Source organism: Trachypithecus francoisi, unplaced genomic scaffold (genome assembly GCF_009764315.1).
Source record: "Trachypithecus francoisi isolate TF-2019V2 unplaced genomic scaffold, Tfra_2.0 Lachesis_group6, whole genome shotgun sequence".
NCBI classification, from domain to species: Eukaryota; Metazoa; Chordata; class Mammalia; order Primates; family Cercopithecidae; genus Trachypithecus; species Trachypithecus francoisi.
In genome coordinates, this window is record NW_022681471.1 from 87,519,864 (window position 1) to 87,527,474 (window position 7,611).

General features: G+C 42.7%; 1 non-coding gene across 1 annotated transcript; it reads right to left on the reverse strand.

Moving 5' to 3' along the window:
- Positions 1-3,363: 3,363 nt before the first annotated feature.
- On the reverse strand, positions 3,364-3,467 carry LOC117078677. Its single transcript, XR_004435110.1, has one exon. It is a non-coding gene; the product is annotated as a small nucleolar RNA U13 (small nucleolar RNA).
- Positions 3,468-7,611: the final 4,144 nt, after the last annotated feature.

Below are 7,611 nucleotides of genomic sequence, written 5' to 3' on the forward strand. Positions count from 1 at the left end.
CTTTCTGTCTCCCTTTCCTGCTGAGAGCCACTTCCATCGGCAATAAAATCCTCTGTATTTGTTACCCTTCAATTCGTTCGTGCAATCTGCTTTTTCCTGGATGCTGGACAAGAGCTCGGAATACAAAAAGGCTGTCACACAGACCCTCTGCTCTCACGAAAAGGCAGAGGGTCGGCTGAGCTGTTAAACACTTACTTAAGCCTCCTCGGACAGCAAAGCTAAAAGAGCTCACTGCAACACATGCCCTCTGGGCCTTTGGGGGCCATGGGATTTTTATCCCCCTTAGGAGGGACGCACAGAGTTTTGCTCCTGCCAGCGCCCAAAAGCACTTTCCCTGGCTCTTACACCTGCTCACCTGCATGCTTCCCATCCCACAGAGGGTTGAGAGCTGTGGGCTGAGTAAGCGAGGCACCCCTGTCATGAGGCCTGTGAAGGGATCAGGGAAAATTTCCTGTTTCAGTATCTGGCTTCACTCCTTTCCATAATTGTGACCAAAATCTTAAGGGATTGATTTACCATACCGTGGTTGCCATAAGACCCAACTCCTGCGCACAGGAGTAGCAGTAACATCCAAAGTCATCGCTACTCCCCCTAAAGGGGTGCCTGAGGCTTGTGCCTGCTATACTAGCACTTTAGCCTGTTCAAAGCTCCCTGCTGCGATGTGTCCCAGTTTCAATGTGTCCTTTCTCTAATAAGTCCATATAGTGGCCTCAAACACTGGGCTAAGTGTGGGATAAATGCTAATATCCTAAAAGACCCACAAATGTTTGGATTTCTCTTCTGTTTTCAGAGTTGGATGCTACTGGACTTTGTCCATTAATGTACGCAATATAAAAGGAATCTTACCCCACCGTGTAACCCCTAAAACTTCACTGCAGGCCCTGGGTCTTGGATCTTCTGAAGGGTTGATTTCCCATCCTTGATCCAGAAGATGATTGAACAATGCCCTGAGACGTTCATAATACACATGAACATCTCAGAGGTTAACATCATATTATACATATAAGAAGATCAAAAAAGAGAAGTCAGGAGTGAGAGCAAAGACTCATCTCTAGCTATCATTGGGTAACAAATTGTAAGAATGTGAAATAGCCCAAGGGCAACACTTGAAAGGTCCACTGGAAACCTGGCCAGGTAGAAGCAAGTTGTTTTGTGATTATTTGGACAGTAGAATGCAGGAAAAGGTATTAGCCAAACCTAAGACAGCATGATGTGTACCCCGGACAGACCCGATGTGGTTGACTACCTGAGTAATTAAGAAACTGCAGCTTGCATGGCCAGGGTTACCTTGTTCAATTTCTGGTAACCCGCAGTCATCAGCCAGGCCCGGTCTGGTTACATGCAGGCCAGATGGAACTGATAATCTTGCTTTGAGTTGGTCGGATAATATGCACCTTTTAAATTCCTCAGTAGCTGCACTTATTACAGCATGCCCCTCAGGCATTTGTATTTGTTAACGTTGACAACCCACCTAGGGCTAGAGAATTGTACGGGTTTCACTCTTTCCTAGGAATACCTGTACTATAATCACCTTTAATCTGAATTCTTCCACTGAAGTTTACAGTCTTTCCTAACAGAATATTCATGCCTAAATATTTTATGGAATAGAGGAAATAAGCACCTTATACGGGGCAGGGGACACTTTCCCAAACCAAGATGTATTAAAGTCCTTTTTACTGGGATCATTTGTCCCCATAACCATCAATGGTAGACCACTGACCAAGGGGTCTTCGGAATGTGTCCATGGATTAAAGTACATCCCGTCCTTAGTAAGGCAATAGTCTTCTATTCCTCAGGACCAGTAAGTGATGAGCTCAGTATGGGGCCTCTGGTCACCTCTATTGCTCAAACATGGGATAACCTCGGCCCTACTATTTCAGAGCTGGGGTGGGATCCACACTGATAGGCTGGGGTGTTACAAGAAGGGCTCGAGGTCTTCCTCTCTGCAGGAGGGGCAGAAAGGAAGCAACGAAATTGCTGTTCAGGCTGTAGTTCCCTCTGTGTGGTGGCTAATACAGCATTAGGTTGTTTGTCTATTTTTTATTGGGATATTTCTGCTCCCAATAAATCATGCCACATTTACTTACACGTGCCTCTTATCTATCCCTTTCCCTTTTTTTTCCTCCTTCTTGCTGTGGGATTTTCTTTTTCCCTTTTGCTAACCCTCATCGGGTTCCCAAGCTTACTCTGTCCCTGGTTTGCTCAGTTTTTTCCAAATTTGCAATGGCTTTTCCCACATCATGTGTATAATCTTGTTCCACTCCAGGCCTCAACAAAGATAGAAAAGGGCCATGCCATTTTCTTGGTGCATGCTGTAGCAATTTATTTTTCACCCTGGCAGTAAAAACTGCTATATCAGTTCCTGTGAAAACCCAGGTACAGATGGCTTGCCTCATTCCTAATTCCCAGAGAAGCCTCTGGGCCTCTTTGATTGACCACCAGCAGGTTATCCCTCCTGGTAAATCTTTTCATTAGGTCAAGCCTCTCTCATAGCTAGAATAATCCATTCCATAAGGCTATTCTTCCTGGGTTATGAAGGCATTGCCGCAGGACCAGATGGGTGATGATGTTAATCATTTTTCTCTGCTTGATTCACAACTAAAGACCCTGTGTCACAATCAGGACGATCTAAGAGGTCAGTGGTTACTTAGGTGGTTGCTTAAAATCTTTGCATCTTTAAGAGTTCTGTAGCAGTGAGATAGTGATAGTGAAAGTGATATACTCCAATAGTGAGAGTCTCCTGGATCCATCGACTCCACATTGCTGGAGTTGTTCAGCTTTCACTTTCCTGTGCCGAGGGGTGAGCTTGCCAATGATCTTCATTCCCCTCTCAGCTATGACTTCTATGTCATCGAAATATTACTCTCCACAACATTCCCAAATTTTCACATCCCAATCGGGCTTAGTTATGACAGCTTTGATTTCTGGTCATTTCCATTTCATCCCCCCTAGACGGACCAATCTGTCTACATGCTAAGGTTTCAATTTTGTTCTCTTGGTCATCAATTTTCTTCATTATGTTGGATGCAAGGAGAGAAGTCAAAAGTCACGCGTCTTTTTCTCATGCAATTCCTTCCCTAGCCATTTAATTTTCACCTCTGCTGCTAACTGGGCCTCCAAAGCCAAATGAACAGCCCAGAGAAGTGGCCAGCCCACTGGATAGGTTACCCACCATCCTTCCCTATCGCAGTGCACTATATGGCTTTCAGTTAATAACTCCTTTTGGGTTTTCGGGATGTGCCGTTACTCATGCGGAGGTCCACAAGAATCTAGCAGAGGTGTCACACCACCCCACATAGATGTTGCTGGCCACCCTGGAGTTTCACACACAGATGCTTCATTCCCCTAACCCATTTTTTTTTATATCAGTTGAATAATGTGCTGATGTCATAACAAGGTTTAAGAAAGGCACATCTCACATAAGCACATGAACACCCAATCATCATGCTTAGGAACTACAAAAGGATCAATTTCTTGGTTCTTCAGCTCCTGCCTAGCTCAGCAAATGTTCCATAGTAGCTGGTATATGCAACCCACCCCTAAAGGCCAAGGGAACTGAAAAGCAGAAGAGCAAGGCTGACAAGCCCAGTTTCTCAGAAAGAATATTTAATAGGGCTTCTAGGAATGGAAGCCATGTCTCAGGGAGTTCTAAGACTGTGGAAACACACCCACCCATCAGAAAGTATTCTTTCTATAGCATGCTTTTAGAGTAAAGGCATGTCCAGCCAGTCTGGTCTTAGACTTTCTTGCCAAAACTCTGGAAAACTGGGAGCTGGGCACAGGGGCTCACACCTGTAATCCCAACACTTTGGGAGGCCAAGGCGGGCAACTCACTTGAGGTCAAGAGTTTGAAACCAGCCTGGCAACATGGTGAAACCTTGTCTCTACTAAAAATGCAAAATTAGCCAAGTGGGATGGCAGGCAACTGTAATCCCAGCTACTCTGGAGGCTGAGGCAGGAGAATTGCTTGAACCCGGGAGGCAGAGGTTGCAGTGAGCAAGATCATACACTGCACTCCAGATTGGGTGACAGAGCGAGACTCTGGAAAAAAAAAAAAAAGAAAGAGAAGAAAAAAGAAAAGAGAAAACGAGAGAGAAGGAGAGCGAAGATGAGAGAGAGAAGAGAGGAGAGAGGAGCAGAGAAGAAGAAAGAAGAAAGAGAGTGATGAGAAAGAAGGAAGAAAGAGAAGAAAGAGGGAAGAAGCAGAGAGAGAAAGAAAGAAGAAAGAAAGAAAGAAAGAAAGAAAGGAAAAGAAGAGAAAGAAAAAAGAAAGAGAAGAAAAAAGAAAAAGAGAAAGAAAAAAAAAAAGAGAAAGAAAGAAAAAAGAGAGAAAGAAAGAAAGAAAACTGGGCAGGTTAAATAAGCATTATTATTAAAGTTATCTATACTACAGGAACTGTTTAAAAATCTCGCTGCAAAACGCCTTGGTATGCAGGAGTCAAACGTGATCATGATGGGGATTTGCCTTCAAGATGGCACCGTTTTTGCCTAAACTGGCTGTTTTCTTACAGGTATATAGAACACACTTTACCTTTAAACGGTAAATTAAATAAAATAGTGAAACTCCTCAATTTCTGGATGATCCCACAACCATGAGCTCAGGTGAATCCCCGACCCTCTTCAATACATTACACCAGAAAATTAAGAAGCATGGTCAGGACTTGGATACATTTACTGCAGAAGGGAACCAGAGCATGGAATCAGGGAATCCACCTCCCAGGGCCCAACACTTCATCCTGAGCTTGCACATGAAACAATAATGAACGAGATTTGTTACCTAAAGGGAATGGTAGGCACATGGTGGAAAGGAGGGGACGGGAAGTAGGGAGAGCGGGGGAGGAACACTTTTATTCTTTGGTATAGTTTGCCTCTTTTAGAAGCATAGTAATGTTTCAATATTCCAAAAATAGATATGGAAAAGTGAGGAAGTGGGTGACAAAATAAATACATTAAAATAAAGTAGGCTTGGGGGAACCCAAAATGGAACATAAATAGAAACAAAGGAACCTAAGCATATTACAAATGAATAACATAACCATGCTAACAGGCATGAGGAAGAAAATAACTAATCTAAGTAACTTTGGGAAACAGTTATTTCACTGGATACTATAAGACAAAAAGCAAAAAATGACTGTACACAAATATTTTTATTTTTTAAATAGAGATGGGGTCTCCCTATGTTGCCAGGCTAATCTTGAACTCCTGGGCTCAAGTGATCCTCCCCCCTCGGCCTCCCAAAGTGCTCGGATTACAGGCGTGAGCCACCATGCCCAGGCAAATGTTGTAATTTAGTTAGTGATTTATTTTTTTTAACACATGGTTATGGTTAGGAATTCTGAGACTACTTTATGTGTATATGAGGATTGAGCAACTGAGTAAAATAGAGATAATGAGAGCCATGTTTCTCACTGTCTGAGAAAGGCCTTACAAATCTGGAAAGGAGGTAGGGCTAGAATAATCCTGAGACCTTGGACTGGAATCAGAGATGTCAGTATGAACCCAAGGTACATTCTGCGAAACAACCTGCCTATGTCCTTCAAAAAAGGCCAATGTCATAAAAGATGAAGAAAGGACAGATAAGGAGACTGAAGAGATGAGACAGGTAAATGCAAAGCACAATCTGGACTGGATCCAGGAACAGAAAAAAAATTTTCTTTTGCTGTAAAGAGCATTATTGGGACCACTGGCACATTTTGAAAAGGTTTTGATTTTGTTTTTGTTTTGCTTTGTTTTGTTTTGTTTTGTTGAGACAGTTTCACTCTTGTCCAGGCTGGAGTGCAATGGCATGATCTCAGCTCACTGCAACCACTCTGCTTCCCAGGTTCAAGCGATTCTCCTGCCTCAGCCTCCCGAGCAGCTGGGATCACAGGCACCCACCACAACAGCTAATTTTTGCATTTTAGTAGAGATGGGATTTCACCATGTTGGCCAGGCTGGTCTCGAACTCCGCCTCAAGTGATCCACCCACCTCGGCCTCCCGTAGTGCTGGGATTACAGGCACAAGCCACTGCACCCGGCCTGAAAAGGTTTAAAGATTAGTTAATTGTGCTGTACCAATGTTAATTCTTGATTTTGATTATTATATTGTGGTTATATAAGGCAATGTCCTGTTTTCTCTGTTTTTCTTTAGCAAAAACACACTACTATTTAGGGACATTTACTGTTTTTTTTTTTTTTTCGTTGTTTGTTTGTTTTTTGAGACAAAGTCTCACTCTGTTGCCACGACTGGCGTACAGAGGTGTGATCTCGGCTTACTGCATCCTCCACCTCCCAGGTTCAAGCAATCCCCCCGCCTCAGTCTCCTGAGTAGCTGGGACCACAGGGGTGTGCCACCACACCTGGTTAATTTTTTTTTGTATTTTTGATAGAGATGGGATTTTGCCATGTTGCCAGGCTGGTCTCGAACTCCTTAGTTTAAGGATCATCCCACCCTGACCTCCCAAAGTGCGGCATTATAGGCCTAAGCCACTTGCCAGGCTGACTTTATATTTAAATGATCAGAAAAAAAATTATGTATGGTGTTATATATATACACACACACATAATATACACACATATATGTATATATATGTTATTATGTATATAATATGTTATATATAGTAAGAAAATGGGATAAAATAATCCATTTGGAGAATTGGATGAAGGGTACATGAGAGCTATTGGTACTATTTTTGCAACTTTCTGTAAGTTCGAAATATTTCCAAATAAAGCATTAAAATAAATGCAGATTATTGGACCTCATCCTTGACTTATTGGCATCAGCAGCTCTGGGTCTAGAGTCCAGGAGTATGCATGAAGGGCATTACTTACTGCATCAAACATTTTGTAAAGATTATATTTATTTATTTATTTTTTTTTTACATTTTTTGTAGAGATGGGATCTCGCTATGTTGCCCAGGCTGGTCTCCAATTCCTGGGTCACGCATCCTCCTGCCTTGGGATCTCAAAGTGTTGGAATAGGGCTGAGCCACTGTGCTTGCCTAAACATTTTATTTTTAAAAATTCCTGTGGACGTGTCTAGAGAGAAGCATCAAAAATTATTGAGAAGGGCTTTGATCATCATGAAAATTCTAACTTCCAGGGGTCCTGTCATACATGGTTTCCCACATATTTGAGAGAAATCTTAAAGATGTACATAGCTACTGTATTAGTCTGCTCAGGTTGCCATTACAAAAGCCATAGAATAGATGGCTTTAAACAATAGAAATTTATTTTCTCACAGTTCTGGAGGCTGGAAAGTCCAAGATCAAGGTTCCAGAAAGGTTTGGTTTCTGGTGAAGCCTCTCTTTATGGCTTGCCGATGGCTGCCTTCATGCTGTGTAGTCACATGGCAGAGGGAAAATCTCTTGTGTCTCTTACACTTGTCTCCCATCAGGGTTCCACCTTCTGACATCGTTAACCTTACTCATCTCCTTATAGGCCGTATCTCCATGCAGTCATGTAGGGTTGTGGACTTCAACATACAAATTTTGAGGGAACACAATTCAGTCCACAGCAGCTACTGTATAACACTAATTAAGTCTAGACATGATGTGGCTTTAGTTAGGACTACACAGCAGATTATGTGTCCTCTCTTCTCCACACTGAATCTGGGCCTTGGGTCACATTTTG